At 43.8% G+C, this 17,312-nt stretch overlaps 1 protein-coding gene across 2 annotated transcripts in view; it reads right to left on the minus strand.

The window, feature by feature from the left end:
- The window catches only part of CSF3R (colony stimulating factor 3 receptor), a 170,184-nt gene that overhangs the window by 130,879 nt on the left and 21,993 nt on the right, over window positions 1-17,312 (minus strand). Inside the window, exon 1 of one of the 2 annotated variants that reach the window (XM_069223869.1) lies at window positions 6,333-6,505. The exons of the other annotated variant lie outside the window; for it this stretch is intronic. The gene's annotated coding sequence lies outside the window, so the exon portion shown is untranslated. Of the gene's footprint in view, window positions 1-6,332; window positions 6,506-17,312 lie in introns of those variants that run through there. 2 annotated transcript variants of the gene reach the window in all.

The raw sequence follows: 17,312 nt of genomic DNA on the forward strand, positions 1-17,312 counted from the left end.
ATAGAGAGGCATGGTAGACAGCAGACCATATGCCTGCTGTGCTATTTCTTCTGAAACTCTTGAGGGTTGGAATAGAACAATCACTCATGAATTACTTTGTCTCAGCTCCTAGATTGCCTTTCTGAGTAAAGCTGCCTACTTGTAAGGATATAAGCCGGTCCACCTCTGCAGAAAGGTGGGATGTCTCCATATTGTCATCACTTAGGGCCTGATTACGAGTTTGGCAGTCTCCAGATCTGTGGTGAGGAGACCGCAGTCGAGGTTGCGGTCTCTTTCCCAGCCCTATTATGACATTCCCACTGGGCTGACAGGCAGGAACCAAGGTTCCTGTCTGTCAGTCCTGTGGGAAAAGTGCAGCAGTATTGCCGTCGGCTCATTATAGAGCCAGCGGCAATGCTGCTGCATGCAGGGTCACTCTCATCCCTGAAATGCGTGCTGACAGTGAGCATTTCGAGGCCACTGGGCAGAGGTGTGGCGTGGGACAGGGCTGGTGTAGTATGGTGAGCAAAAGAATTGATGGATTAAACCCAGATCTGTGACTGGGGTGAATGTTTGATTGGTTCTGTATTCCGTTCATCATTTGTGTTTGTTTGCATTTGTCGCCATAAGTGCACCGGATATGCCCAGGTGTGGGTCCCAGGCTCACTACGCCACTGGATTCATGCTAGCCTGTCTGATGAAGGACGATACACTGAAACTGGTCCCAGGATGCTTGTTTCCTTTCCAGGGAGGACCTGACCTGGCAGTTCGGGCTGGACTGTTCCCATGGGGAACAAGGTGAAGACTGATTTGCATTTGGCTGGGTCCAAACTTGGGTGGTGTGGTGAGCAAAAGAATTGATGGATTAAACCCAGATCAGTAACTGGAAGTGAATGTTTGATTGGTTTTGCATTCCATCCATAATTTTTATTTGTTGGCAGGGGGGCCCCCTGCACTTGTTATCCACCAGCCTGTTCATGGGGGTTGAACCGCCATGAAAAGGCTGGTGAAAAACAAGGTTGTAATCAGCAGGGCGGCGCTGAGTTCAGTGCTGTCCTGGCTGATTACAACCTGCACCGTCACCATCCCATTGGGATCGGAGATCTTGGCAAGGACGCCAGAAGGTTGGCGAGTCTGCCCGCCAACCTCGTAATGTAGTGGTCGCATTACCACAAATGCAGTGATCCGACCGCCACCGCGAGTCTGACGGTCTGTTGACCACCGGACTCTTAATAAGTCTGGCTAACGGAAGTAGGATTTTGACACAAGAAACAGAGTTTTCAGTTGATTAATATGTAATGTTTAATGCATTTGTTACTTATTAACTTGAATACCAGCAATGAAAATCCAGTTATTCACTGCCATAATGTAGCAACAATGGGAAATAAAAGTTATTTTCAACTGTTATAAACATCATCAGTGGAAGCACTCATGTCCCATGTGTTGCTTACTGGGGCCCTTTTTCCAGACACCCGAGGGAGGTATTACAGTGGCAGGTACCAGTCTAACCCACATTTTCTGCCTCTTTTAGGTCTTCACAGACCAGAGGGAGGTGGAAGAATAAAGCAAGCATGGTGCTGTGCCAACTTCTATTTCCCACCTTCAGCCCAGGTCTCTGTGGACCTAATCTGATAATAAAAACATGCCGTGCTGACCAATGGCTCTAATGTGTTGGCTTCCCCTCTTGTAAGTGTGGAGAGCGTGGCCTTAGGCAGGGAGGCAGAGAGGGGCACTAATGGTGGTGCGGGTGCATGGGTGGATGGAGGCCAGGAATTATTTTTTGTATGCGGGCAGTAGAAACGAAGGGTTAAGGAGGGGGGTGTGAGTGGGTGGCAGGATAACAGATTGGTTTCAAATTTGCATGTGGTGAGAATAAATATAGAGGGTTGTGGGGTAGCTGGCAGGGGCCATGTAATATTTTTTATACTGAGAGGGGGATCATTTTCTGTGTGGTTTTGCCATTACTTCTCTGCCCCTACCTAGCTATTGTAGTCAGGACCACATTATGTGCTGGACTATACATAACATAAACAAGAATTTGCAATGTCAGTAGCTCTGGCTCTAAAGGAATGTTTTATGGCAATGTGAAGCATTACAAGTAGAAAGCACCGAAATTAATATGTAGTTGTGTGCTGACAACGAACCATAGAATACTATTTGTGTAGGTGAGTAGGTCAGGTGACAGTTGCACTGTCAAGCCAAACCTAGAAATCCAAATGGGTTAATGGCTGCTCTCCTCCCATCTGTGCTGCTGACATAGAAAACACTATAAATCATATACTTAACGTAGACACTTTAATAGCATTACAATGGCATGTGTGTGCTCCTGAAAGTTCCACCTCAGGAAGCTGAATAAATAAAATAAATTATCACAGCTGTTTGGAGGGAAAGCACTTTTTTGTGGCAGCATAAAACTTCAATGGACACCCGGTGAACATTTTGGCTTAAAGTAGGTTTATGCCACTTCACTTTCAAGCCGCTAGCTATATCATTCCATGGTAGAAATTCGACTGTAAGAAATTAGAAAGGAAAAAAGAAAAGGGTATTGAGGAGAATGCAGATATTTTGAAACATGTTTGCCTCACAACTATGTGGGCCACTGTACCTGCTGAACATTCCCTTTTGTTGGTTTTAGCTGTACTTTAGGTATTGGCTATTAAAGGTATTACCCTGGGTTTACTGTGAGGTGTTATTAAATTATCTCGATCCCATCTTCTCCACTTAGTTTTATTAAGAACTCCCTCTTAATGAGGTTGAGTCCACCCTGGCAATATCACTCAAATCTATTTGGCACTCAAGTATTGAGGTAGATTTCTTTGTGACCTTAATGGGTGTTTTTCAAGGTCTTTTTAGGAATTACGTGATGGGGGTTTTGAGTAGCCTTCTCCCATTGGTCATCGTACTTGTGACATGCTAATCGAGATTTTTAATAAGTCAAACAATACTAGTTTGCTACTACGACTGACTTCAACACTGGTTTACTTCCAGCTTAATACATAGTTCTCAATATGTGTTTGTAAACAAATTATCTGAAGACGGCATTAAATACAAGTGAAATTCAAATAATAATTCCCAGAAGCACAAACCCATGAACCTCAGTCCATTACACATCTACAGAAAATAATATGTGGTAGTAGCTGTAGCTAAGTACAAGTTTGCTCTGTGTTATTAGTTTTACAGTCTTTTGCATTATCCGGTTGGCTTAAAGCCCACAATAGCCACCAGTGGCTGCAGACAATAAAGGCAAACTACATTCACCGAGAAATCTGAACATGATTGCAAAGGTTTGTTAGTGTTGTGAAAATAAGACGTTTCTCAGGTTAAGACTAAAGAGAAAATGATTTTCTATCCATCTGAGGAGGAGGGCAAAGTCTAGAGTGGAGAAAGTTTTCCTAGAGAGAAGAAAGCACCTGATACAACCCTGCTTTATAAATCTTACTGTTTTTTATGATAGTTCACTACAGGATTGTAAATGTTGACATGAGGAGTAGGTTTTCTATCTAGATCAAAGGTATGCAGACCAGACCAGGTTGGACTTATGAAAGATGAAAAGGAACTAAAATACCTACCCCATGTTCAGCTGGGAACTGGTGTATTGGGGACCAAAGTCGGAGTTGTATGTCCCAATAGTACGACCAACAGATCTCCCCACCATCTCTCCCTCCAACCAATTCCCTCTCAGAACTCTGAGTTAAAAAGTTAAGAATGGACAATACAGTGCAGTAACTAGCTAAGTGGATAATGATCTTAAAAAATTCCGTAAAGGGCCCTGCAGAGCACCTCAAAACTAGCAGCTTACTGAACCTGTAAACTGTGCATCTTTCTTTCACACTTCTTCATCCATCACACTGCTAAGCACTGTGTCCCATAACATAATAAACTCACCTTGGTATCCATCGGACATGACATGGAATCACTTGCCACATAGGACCACAACTGAGAGAACACCCTTCCAACCACACATCCTACAAGAGGTGACACACTGCCCATGTAGGCAAGTGCTGTAGCTCCCCAAAGAAGGGTAATAAGAGCTGTATAAATGCAATAGTCCATGACCCAGACATCTTTAAATGTATGGGGTGTCGCTACAGGTAATGAGGTCAGACATGTATGTGAATAAATGAGACTGCAGTGTAGAGAATGAGATCAGAGAGATCTGAGAATGAAAGACTGCACTGCGGGGTTTAAGGCCAGAGATAAGTGGGTGTAAAACATTGAACCTAAATCTGCAAAATACAGGGCAAGAGATGTGTGAATAAGTGAGACAGTTGTGCGGTGTATGAGGAATACGGCTATACTGCAGGCATGCGGTCAATGATCATTGTACTCCTGCACACACAGTAATCCGTCCTAAACCACACATGGCTGAAAGCAGTGTGTGGTCACAGCCGGAGCCCCTCTGAAGGATTGTAAGACTCTCAGCGGATCCCCCAGCCGCCTTCTCTACCCAGCTCTGGATGCCTAGACTCTCCATCCGCACAGTAGTACCCCTTTGCTTTGGTGGTGGCTGGTGATGCTTGGATGTTGTCACCGGTGTCCAGTCGGCAGCCGGGAAGGGCCTGGAACCAGGAGCACTTCACCAGTGTGAACAAGATTCCGTGGAAGGCGTGGGGCCGCGAAATATTCGTTAAAAATTGGAAGTTATCGCGGGCTTGGGAGCACTAACTCCATCTTCTTTTTTATGTATATATTGTATTAATTTCCTTTTAGTGAATGTTAATATGTAGAAAAACATGACAGCTCACTGCCGTCTGAGATTGAGGTTGAAAGTCACAGAAAATGTAACAGTGAAAGCTCTGACCGCAGGAAGTGGGCGCTGGATGAACAATGCCCAATTCCCAAAGCTTTCTTCATGTGAGTATGCCTTGCTTCTAGAAATTTAGGCATAATCATTGTCTGTCAGAAGCAAGACATAGCAGCACACAGAAAAGGTTTTTTAATCAGGCCAACAGTACACAATATTATATCATGTGAATTACATACTTCGACTCATTGCTTTAAGTGCAGATAAATGAGTACAAAAATGCTTTTGTTGTGAATAATTAGAAATGAAAATATTTCCAGACTGCATTTATGAGACTGTAAATTCAATATTTCTGAGGTCAGAGCAAAGGGTAGTGATTTTTGGAGTGTCTCAATCACTTTTCTACTCTTCATACCATGTCTCTCTATTACACACTTGTGCTCTTTTTTTTATAGATCATCTTTCACAGAAAATGGTAATTACAATGAGCAAATATGTGATTATCATTATGGACACTCTGCAGAGAGGCCAAAGTTTGGATGAGCATGTAGTCTAAACAATGTTATAACTCATTGACAATCACTCCAAGAGCCTCGCTCTGCCTTCAGTCTCCACTTCAGGGCTCTCGGTCGTGCCCCAGCGTGAACATCTTCCACAATTTAAACTAATCCAGGTGCATATAGGCGACTCAGTTCACAGAGTACAGGTGAAGAGCTACAGACACAAAATCTAGAAAAGTCAAATATTCTTAAGAAATGCAAGATGAAGTAAAACATGAAATACTAACGGACTGCATCGCTGATATGGATTACCTTACGGGTGTTACATTAAATGCTGAATCGATCAGTTTGCCTGTAACATTAAAGACATGGATATAGGGCTTGATGGGGGGGGGCGCGGGGGGTAGGGGGCTTTTTAAAGTCATATTTAGATTACTGCAGGGCTTAGACCTGACAGAATCTGTACCACTTAAATCTCTGCTTCGATCTGCTTCACTCTCGTGTTACTTCCGGAATTCACCTGCCCTCCCGTCTCCAGCTTCTTCCTCCCCAATTGCTCTCCTGCTGTCTTCCTCCAGACCTGTCAGTGAAAGACCTGGCTTCAGTCACCGACTCGACGCGCCATCGAGACCTGGCTCAAAAGCTCTCTCTGGTGGGACGCTAGCTTTGTGGGAAAGACATTTCCATCCATAAAAGTCCTTCATCGCCCCCTCTGTGGGGTTCCCGCTCTAATGGCCCCTCTTTTCTATCTTTCCTGTTCCGTGTATCACTCTGATGTGACCATTGGTTGGCACTAAACGCTACACAATCCACCTCACTTGCATGTCTTCGTAGAATAAAAGCTGCACTCCTCTTTGAACATGTTCTAGAAAGCCACTCGATGGTTTCGCGGTTGGTTTCTGAGCCCACCCAATGTTTTTATTACATGTCAGCAGGTACATCACATTTAGCACATGACGAATAGTGCGCCAAGCCACTTACGCTTAGATAAAACGCGGGCCTCATTCATTTCCACAGGATGGATGCTGCATTGACCTGCTCAGGGCGAGTCTGGGCGCTGCAGAAGGACTACGCAGCCGCGGGGACACCCGTGGACGCCGCTCACTCACCTCATCTCCGGCTCAGTGGACAGGTGTATCTGAGACGGAAGGGCGCCGCGCCGCCAGGTGAGTTGGAGAAGGCATCGTCACTCAGGGGTGTAAGCTGGTGTTTGTGTGCCAAGATGAAGCCTGGTTCCTCAAAGAACCAACGACGTTAATTGCGCGGAGACTGAAGTGATTGCAAAACATTTCCCCGAACACAGTCTGCCTCACTGACTATCGGAAGGGAAATGATGGTTGGGTATGGACAGAAAGTCGCACGCACAGAAACAAACGCGTGCACGTGTAGAGCACACTCTGGTATGTGATGTGGCGCTAGCCCGTATCAACAGGTGTGTGCCAGACCTACGTTTCTTAGATTCCATGTAATCGACTTCTGGAGGATGAGAGATAACATGAACCTGCCGGAACTGGAACCTATGGAGTCAAAGTTACTAAAAGACCTATGCAGTATACACTTGTTCACTGAACTAACTTTCTGAAAATATTTATCAGTGTAAACAAGGTCTAATATACACACATGCATCTAGAACAGCGATGAGCACACAACAAAGCCGTAGTCAGGACCTTAAACAAAATATCAGGTTGGACAGTTCAATGCAGTAACCAGTTAAGTCCAGAATGATAATAAGTAATACCATAAAGTAACTGTTCTGAACCTTTTGTCTTCAGCGGACATGCAAGGAGTCATTATTGGATGTCGGGACCCCCAGCCTAAGCAATTTCTATGATTTGAACCTTAAAACAACACACAAAAATGCAAAACAATTATACAGCAAACAGATGCTCAAATATATATATATATATATTTTAATTTATAATCAAATATAAAAGATGTTTTGACATTTTCAGTTTTGGTTCTTTATTCTTATATACTTTTTTAAACTTTAATTTAATAATTTCAATATTATTTAATTTTGTAAAACAGTTGTAGCCCCCCTGAGTAGGCCTCGCGGATCCCCAGGGGTCCTTGGACCACAGGTTAAAAAAACACGGCCATAAAGGGACGTGTAAAGATGGTCAAAGCTGCTAGCTTACTAAAAACACATAAAATCTGTCCTTCTAACACACTTAAGTTCTGTGTCCCATAGCATGATGACTGCGCCTTCATGGTCATCGCTACAATATGGAAGCAGTTCTCATATTGGCTCCAAAACACAAAGACAACATCCACCCAACCACATACTCTACACGGTGTAGCTTGCAGCTGATGTAGGCAAGCTCTTCAGTCCCCCACATAGTGGTATTCAGCAATATATAAATGCTGCAGTACAATACAGTATAAAATAAATTCTTTCATTTGTGGTGCGAGGCTCATGCCTCTTGGAAACTAGTAAACACCCCTCTGGAATGCTCCCCTGAGCCTTAAATCAGTGAGGGTCTGTTTGCATGGGAATTACTCCTTATACAAAACAAACCTTCACACTTATAGTGCAAATATTCCACAATGTAATTTGCGCTAGTGAGTGCTATTCAGTAATATGGCCCCCAGAATTTGCAATACTCCATGATTCCAATATAAGAGCCTTGATTTCTTACAATGATCTCAAAGGAGGTGGGCGAGCCACTGAAAGCTTGAGCCAGGCCTGAGCCAGATGCCTGGCTCTGGCTCAGCTGAAGATCTTTTTGACCCCTTGAGTCCAAAATGAGCTGAGTTCTTATGTTGCTGTTGCCTGCCTCAAGATGTCACAATGGCGTAACAATAGCCCCTGCTGCTCTTGCGGTGCATGCCCGAGCTCCAGGGCCCCCCTCCTGTACTGTGTACGGGTGGCAGAGCCCTGGCCTAAGAGCTCCGGGCTGGGTCCAGATTGTGGGGGCCCCAATCATGTATTTTGTAAGGGGGGGCCCTCGCTTTTCATTACGCCACTGTCTCTTGATGTGCTAAGAAATAAAGACAAAGCTTTGATGACAAACCTTTAATGTAAAACGTGTAAGAGAGAAACAGATACTCATGCAGTGATCAAATTGCACACTGTAAAGCAAGAAATCCCATCTTCCCAGCTTGACGAAATTGTGTGATCCTAGCCATTTAAAAAAAATTAAGACTACTTTTACCTATTATCACATTTGAGAGAGCGTTCAAATACATATGTTCGGGATATGCCCTACAGAAGCACCTCTTATTTTTTGTTTAATAGACCACAATGTTACTCTGTCTGCAATAAAAATATACACCACCTGCATAGGGTACACATGACAGCCAACTTGCCTCCAAGCTCACTAATGGCATTGTCAGAAGAGTTGGCGGGAAAGAAGTCTTTTACGTTATTGTTTAAAAACTATCGCATAAGAAATACTTCTCAATGCAGTGGTATATTCTTGATTACTGAAACGCATTTGTTAAAAATACACGTTTTGTTTTAAATTGTGAAGCAACTTCAGCTTTTTATAACATGATGTGTTGCGTGTCTTGCATACCAAATATTTTCAGGACTTGGCTCGTGCACTGGCTCTTACAGCCAAGCCAGACCCTTGGCTCGGCTCTCCATGTTTATTTAATCTCTGGCTCTAAACGAACCTGCTTGCATGCAGGGTCAAAACTGTTTCAAAAACTGACGTAAAAAGGAAGGAAGAAACAGTGGCGTAGCGTGGGTTGTCAGCACCCGGGGCAAGGCAAGTAATTTGCGCCCCCTAACCCGTGGATTTTAGCACTCGAGTCTCACTACACTTTGTCCCATCAATAATGAAAAGTCCCCCTGTAAAACATGGTGGTAGGCCCTACATTTGCCCTTCTACTTCCTGACTCACAGATAGAAGAAGGCCGTGGGTTCAGTGGAGCCCTGTGAGGGATGTGGTGTCCCATGTAGAGTAGAGGTGGCAGAGGCCTACTTTACTCCCTACACACCATGTTTGTGGGTTTTCTACCAGTTGTATAGGATTCCCTTTCGTTTTGTGTTCTTGCAAATCTGATCATTTTATTTGATGTATTTCCAGGTAGAGGAATCCTTCAGATGGGATAAATGTGTCAATATTTAGTTAGAGCTTAAGGATGGTTATGTGCATTTGCATCTAAACTTTCTGCAACTTTAAGGAGAAATGGCAACAATATTAGTTGCCCATAATTTTAGATGTAAAAAGAATTATGGTGCGGGTGTTTAGCTAATATCAAGATTTTTTTTAAGGTGTGACATCCTTCCAGTTGCAGTTGATGGTTTACTCAACATGTTAAAATAAACTTGGAGCATGTCACAGCCATTGTTAACAGGCGTTGTTTGGTGTTGGAAGGGGTGACGACTGATTTGAAGGTTCTCAGAATTATAAATAAAGTAGGTGATCTGGGTCTAAAACAGAGTCTGGATTTGATTTTGCCCTACTGCACAACCTGTAAAAGTGGGTCACCCAATTGAATGCCAATAATAGGCAGAGGGCCAGGATCTGCCCTGTGACACTAAAATCAACTTTAAAACATTTTATTAATGCTCTAAGAATAAAGTGTTTTTATGAAAACAGAAAAAAAAGCTTACAACCTTTCCAGCCAAAGGTCTCTTGCCTTCTTAGCTCAACATGCTGATATGCCTACAAATAAGTCTTATTTTTGATTTGGTAAACGGGTTCGGGCCCAGTTCCCCTAGATGCACACCTCTTCCGTCTCATTTAGAGGTCCGGGAACCAAAAGGTTTTGCTGTACCATTGGAGACCCTTGACTGGCAGCCCATTCGTCCCAGAGATGCCAGTCTATGAGCATCGTTTTGGCGTTCATTTTTCCTGCCGATCCCAGACAGTAAAAAACAAAAGCTGCGGAAGCGCTGTGAGAAACACAATGCACGTCCATTTTTGTCCCAAAGAAACAAACACTCTCTTTGGAGTTTGTCTGATGAAAATATTGCATAAGCGCTCAGGAATATTATTTAGCCGAAAATACTCCAGCTGTGTGAACAGGTGCACTCTCATCAAAAACATTTCTCCGGAACAATGGAGCACCTTAAATATGATGGGCAGATCTCTACAAGACGGCGGAGTTAGCGGCCTCCTCCAACCGCGTCAGACTTCGTGAGTCAGGGCCAAATTTTCCCCTCCAGCGTTTAAAAAATGAAGGGGATTTGAATATGCACGCGTTTTAACATGATTTGTATCTAGGCGCAATATTCATGAATAGATTCATTGATTTAGTCTGTGGTCACTAGCAAAAAAGTCAATTGAAATGCAGGGAAATCTATTTTGCTGCTTTGTCAATTTCCTTGGCACATTTGATTTGGTGGATAGGAAACTGTTATGGGACATATTAAATCAGTTGGGGGTTGATTTGGATTTATTATTTCTCCTTCAGGGTCTGCATTCATATAATTGGGCCCAAGTAATTTTAGATACAAGTGGTTCACGGGAAACATCCTGAACTACGAGGTCTAAACCGCTACTTGCCTGAACCACTACTGCTAAACAACTAAAAAGTCTCTACAACTAAGCACTGAACAACTACTGACTAAACAACAATTGTGCCTGAATAACAATTGCCAGAACAACTAATTTTAAGGTAAGTTTTTTTTATTTTTTTATTTTTATGGTTTATTAGTTGCTTAGAATTTATATATATATATTATTTATAAGTTGTTTAAAAACCAAAAAGAAAACCTTACCTTAAAATTAGTTGTTCAGGCAATTGTTATTCAGGCGCAATTGTTGCTTAGACAGTAGTTGTTCAGTACTTAGTTGTAGAGACTTTTTAGTTGTTTAGCAGTAGTGGTTTAGGCTATAGTTGTTTAGGACCTAGTTGTTCTGTCACATATTCGTGGTTCACTCTCAACGAAGATCCCTATAAGGAATGGGCCGCGCCAAGGTTGTGTCCTAGCCCCATTATTATTTGCTATATTTTTATCAGACTTACCAGGCTTGCTAAAGGAGGTTAAAGGCTTATCTCCAAAAAGGGATGGAGTTCATATCTCCTGTTTATTATATGCGGTCGACCTGGTGATAGTTGATTTGACGGAGCTAGGACTTCAAAGAAAATTAGAACATTGGAACGTTGGAACGTTGGCAGCTCCATTGAAAACAATGGAGTGCTGCGGGCTTTTACTGGCCGGTAAAAGCCCACAGCCCCAACATTCCAATGTTCGCTTTGTTCACAGCAACAGCTGTGAACAAAGCCTTTCGGAGCCCGAGGGGATTTTAATCCCCTCAGGCTCCGTGAGGAATTTCTTTTATTTAATAGAACATTCTGCCCTGAGTGGCAGAATGTTCTAATAGCCTTAGAACCCGCCGTAGTGGGCTCTACCGGCTATTAAAGGCCCTCTCCCTTGTTAAAGGCCGTCGCCTTCGGCTCAGGCCTTTAACACGGGAGCGGGCCTTTAATAGCTAGTAGAGCCCTCTACGGCGGGTTCTAAGGCTATATTAGATGTGCTTAACTCTTACTGCCAAAGGAAAAAAATGGTAGTAAATATGGATAAAACAAAAATAATTGCAATTGGGAAAAAATAGTGTATTTACCTATTTTTTTGGGAGGAGAAAAAGTAGAAAAGGTTAAAAAATATAAATATTTAGGCATGTGGTTTGACTCTGAATTAAGATGGCAAGAACACATTGAAGCACTAAAGAATAGAGCTTTAACATCGGTATGGGGGTTAAAACAATGTATCAGTAAATATGGGGGGCCGTTTCCTCGTCCGGTGGTGTCTGCTTTTAATGCAAAATTGAAATTTTGGTGGAGCCTAAGAGAAGAGGGGATTTCTAGGGCCACAAGATTGTGTAAAACAGAAATAAAGAAAAGTGAGTTACACTGGGCAACGCAAGTGAGAGGGCAGTTAGTAAAAATTTGTGTCCTCTTAGGCTTACGGGGAAACCAAGAGACGCAGATTTAGGGTATCTGGAGAGGAAAACTTCCACTGGTTTATGATAGGTGGGTGGAGGAACGCTGAAAATTTCTTTTATATAGAGGCTCTGCCGAATCCAAGTTTAAGAGGTGCAGTGTTACAGTTTAGAGTCGTGTTAAACCCCGCCTATACGGTCCCTAAAGCAAAAACCATACTTAAAGATGACCAGGGTTTATTACATGCAGCCTACAACAAAAATGTGGTGCCCAACACATTTTATTGGATTGTTTTTGTTTTTTAGATGCGCATACAAAGTTTTAAAACCAATTTTTAAAGAATATAACATTATAAACCGTGATGAAGCGCTTAAGCTATTAGTAGACATGAGATTTTTAAATGTAACGTGTGTGCTAGGCAGATATTTCATTGAAATACAATGGGTTTTAGTGGGGCCTATAGGGCCGTCGTAAAATATAGTATGTGAAGCTTATAAATTGATTGATTTTAAGTTATAGTGAATGATTGTAATATAGAATATTGGTCTTGTATAACATGTAGGTTTAAAGTAAAAGCATTGCCACTTTATTTAGAGCTGCGCCATATGTAAATGATAAGAAATGTGGTTTTATTAGAAACATTAATGGATTAAATGGGTATGTACAATGTGCCTTTTAAATCAGCAGGGAAATGAAATTAGTATGCGGGGTCAGGAAAATGTATTGATTCATGTTGTAAATATGAAATGTTATCAATTAAGAATATTGTATGGGGATATATTATGCAACAGACTAACTCTATCAATTATTGTATAGTTACCCATATTTTATACTTTTATGGTTTTATGCCAAATAAATAATTTTATATGATATGATGATAATTAATAGGATTAAGTTCCATGCTTGTGATTAGCACAGCTGTAGTTCTGGGGGTCGTAGCCCTATGCAACAGTGTGATCTACTTGAAGCTGCCCTTAGTGACTCAGTGGCTTTTCAGGGAGCTGTGGAACAGAGCACACTTTTGTACTCAGGGATCGAAGTGGGTGGAATCTGAGGGGTACGACAAGTCCATATTTTTACAATTTGACAAAACAATGTTCCTCTACTTTTCTGAAAAGAAACTATCCTAGGCCGGTTAATTCCTCAGCAGAAGTGGAAGGGAGGGTGTCTTCTGTGTTGTGAAGCCGAGGGAGGGACAGACAGCTAAACAAGAAACATGCCTTCTTGTCAGGGTGTCTTCTGCCTGAAAGAAATGTAAACATGAACAGCTAGTTAATCTGCAACTGTTAAGTCAGTACTGGCTTTAACTGATGGAGTTCACTTGGTTGAAGCTTCCTAAGTACAAAGATGTATCTTTTTAGCATTGCAAGGGTGTTACCAACTGGTCTCTGGAGTGCATGCTTTTTTTCTAACTCTTTTTATTTTTTTATAATTGGTATTGGCACCATGAAAGAGGAAATGATATGGTGGAATCAAAAACATATTGTGTACAAGGTGATCCACAGCAAGGTCAATGCAGCAAGCTTTTGAAATCTATGTGTATACTCAGTTATAAACAATGTCAATCACACTGGGGAAACAAAAAGAAGACACAAAACAAACAATAAAATCATGAAGATGACAAAAGCAAAACACCTACTGCCATTTTCACCCCTCAGATTGGGTGTACAGAGGGGATGGGGATAAGGAGAAGAGAAAGAATAGAGAAAATAAGGCGATGAGGTGCCATGCTCCTGAAATTCACCTGGCCCTCCCCCGATTCCCAAGCAGCCCCTAAGTTGGGCATGTTTCGACTTCAGCTTCTAGACAGCCCAGGAGTTGTGGACACGGTTCCCACTGTATTTCTCTGTGGGAAGCCCAGCATTTCCAAACACTTCAAGCCCATGCAATGGTCTAGTCCATCCAGGTTTCCAGCAAAAGAGCAGTCGTCCGTTTCCATGCCCTGGCAATGTCTCTCTTAGCCACAGTGAGGCCCAGCCACAATAGAGTTTGGCGGTATATGTTGCTTTCTATGTCCCTGAACAAGTGTAAGATTGAACATTGTGGAAATTGTGGTAGGGGTAGGCCCAGCACCCCTTCCATGCATGTGTACACTTTTTCCCAGAATGGAACCAGTGCAGGGAATACCCAAATTGTATGTATAAAGTCGTCTGGTGCTGTCGAACAGCGAAACAGCTGAGGCAAGAAGGCCCCTTCTCCACAGCCTATCCCCGGTTAATATGTCCTGTGTAAGTACTTTAATTGGATGAGGTGGAATTGAGAAGTGGGGATGCTAACGCCTCTCTCCAGTCATTGTTTTATAGTGGGCTGCAATCATGCTCCCAAGCCTTTCTGAGTGCGGGGAAGTCGTCACCAATATGATTCACCAATGAGTGGTAAGTTCCCAATATTTTGTGGTCTTTAATATTGGTCAATAGGACTTTACCCTTCAAAGGGTTGTATTCGGGGATAGTTCCTGCGAGGGTCAAGGATGGTGTGAGTGAATGGTGGAGCAGTAGGTATTTATAAAACTGGGACCGATGGAGTTGGAATTTGTCCTGAAGGATGATGAAAGACTTCATCATGTTCCCATTCAGGACATCTCCCAATCTAGAGCCGTGTAGGCTAGCCACTTGACGAAGGGCAGTACCCTTCCACAAGGTGGTCTACTCCATGAGTCGCCCGTCCCAACCAATGGCTCTGTCACTGAAGGGAGATCTCAGGGAATCGGGCATCCATACAACAACTGTAACAAAATGTGCAAGCTAAACGCCCACTCCTCCGCTTAGTAAGTGGGAGCTGAAAAGCCTCTGATCCACCACTTATTGAGGAAAGTGAGCTGCACTGCTCTGTAATAGGATCACACATCTGGTGTGGTGATGCTGCCATCAAATGAACTTTTATAACACTTGGTGAGGGTCTGATGCCCACAAGAAGCCCCGCAAGAGGGATTCCACATGGAAGAAAAAGGATGGCGGCATGGAGAATGGGTAGTTTAGGAGTTGGTATAGGAAGCGAGGCAGGGCCACGCATTAAAGATAGCCAATCTACCTAGAAGGAAGAGGGGTAATGACCCCCAGTGTTTCATATCAGTTGATCTTGCTGTGGTTGGACATTAGATATCCATGCTTGGGCTTCATCAATGGTAATGAAAACTCCTAGATATTAGAATCCCTGGGAGAGGATCCAAAGTCCTGACGCTCAGGACCAGTTGAGCCTCGCCCAGCGAACAGGGTAAACAGAGCATTTTATTGGTATGGACTCGGAGGCCAGAGAATCCCCATATATGTTGAGGATCTGGAGAGCTGATTGCCCTGAGTCCTGGGGATTGGTCAGGAAAATGAGCACATGGTCTGCGTACAATGCTATCCTCTCCTCCAGAGTGGGGCCCCACTGGAATCCACGCAGTTGAGCATCTATACAGATCCAGCTCGCTAAGGACTGTATCGATAAGGTGAACAAAAGTGGGCAGCCCTGACGCGTGCTGCGTTCTGGCGGGAAAGGTGCGGAGGTGGCTCCACCTATTCTGACCTGCATGAACAACTCTGTGTATAAAAGATTTATATAGTTAATGAAATGAGGGTCAAAATTCAGTGTGTGCAGGAGGGGGGAAAGAAAAGACTAGGCTATGGAATCAAAGGCCTTGCAGAAATCCACCTGTAGTAGTGTACTGTTCATGTGTTGAGTCTGGGAAAGGGCAATAGCATTCCATTTGAGTATACCTATAATACCTGCTGTCCTAAAGGGTAGAGGGAGCAGCTTGCCCTTCAAAGCCTCTTGAAAGACCTGTAACATGTGCATGCCAGTGAGTGCCCATGTGGGCTTGTAAAATTCAGCTGGGAGGCCATCCGTCCCTGGTTCCTTCCCTGGCTGGAGTCGCATCAATGGCATCCCAGCTCCTTTACAGCGATGGCGGCCTCTAAGTCCTCCCTGTCTTGCATGAAGAGTACCCGTGCTGAAGATCATGGACAAATGACTCCATCTCCAGGGCCTTCTCAACGTCCCAGTGGGGGTAGAGACCCCTATAGTACTCAGCAAAGGACCCAGCAATCCGCCGATCGCCAATGATAAAGTCTCCCTGCAAGTCAAGAACGCCCAGGGTGGGATCCTGCGAAAGCACGGCTGAGCACAGCCAATGAAGAGTTTTGCTGGATTTCTCAACTCATTGGTAAATGCGGCTTTGAGTTGCTGTCCATGCAGAGTGCATTTCCTCCATTTGCGTTTGGTGTAATACGGCTCTGGGATGGAGAGAGTTGCAGAGAACTGTTGTGTCCAGGGAGGACAAGTATTGGGCCTCCAATTCAGGGAGCTTCATCTTCGTTTCTTCTATTGCAACGTCTGTGCAATCTTGGTGGGCTGTGCTATAGCTATTGATGAAACCATGAATGGTAGCTTTCCATGCCTCCCACACCACCCCTGTGGAGGAGATGGAACCCATGTTGCGTTTCAGGTCCCGAGTTGCCTCGTGAAGGGCTGCCCTAAGCCAGATGTCCTGTAAGGTTCAATGACTCAATTTCCAACATAAAGGTCCTCTCTCTTCACCCGTCACTAATCTCAACTTCACTGGCGAGTGATCCAGTAATCCCATGGACCAGATACCTGTCTCCCTTACACTGTATCCCAAGACCCTGGGGAGGAGGAAATAATCCAGGAGGGAGGAAGTCTTATGGGCCCCTGAGTAGAATGTGTACTCCTGCTCCATTGAGTAGCCCCATGTTGGCCATGAAGCGGGCTAGGGGAGTCTGGGAGCCGGAAGTCATCAAACCTCCAGAAGACCGTTCCAAGAATCCAGGGCCCACATGGAATTCCATCATCATGGTGCATATGATGTGTAATATCATTGAGGGGAGGGGGTGCGCACACATTAATTAGGGAGAAGGGTCTGCCATCAAGGAGTTCGGAGATCACAACCTATCGGCCCTGAGCGTCCGACTAGGTCCAGAGATAGTGACAAGGGATATGTCTCCAGACGAGTATATTGACAGCTCTGGATCCCCTATGAAACCCAGAGTGAAACACCGTAGGAATGCCTAGGCAAGCTTGAAATGGGCATTTGTTGCCCATGAGGTGGGTTTCGTGCAGGAAATCAGGGTACGCCCTCCATGCTGCTCTCAAAACCGCCCCTTGTTTGATTTTTATCAAGAATACCATTAACATTCCTTGTAAGCAGTAACAAGGAACAGGGTCCTCTATCCATAGACAGATCAGTTGGCATGGGGGGGTCAGTGAAGAAGTGTGACACAGGGCCTGGGTGATCCTTGGGCCCAAAC

This window comes from Pleurodeles waltl, chromosome 3_1, assembly GCF_031143425.1.
Source record: "Pleurodeles waltl isolate 20211129_DDA chromosome 3_1, aPleWal1.hap1.20221129, whole genome shotgun sequence".
Taxonomy (NCBI): Eukaryota; Metazoa; Chordata; class Amphibia; order Caudata; family Salamandridae; genus Pleurodeles; species Pleurodeles waltl.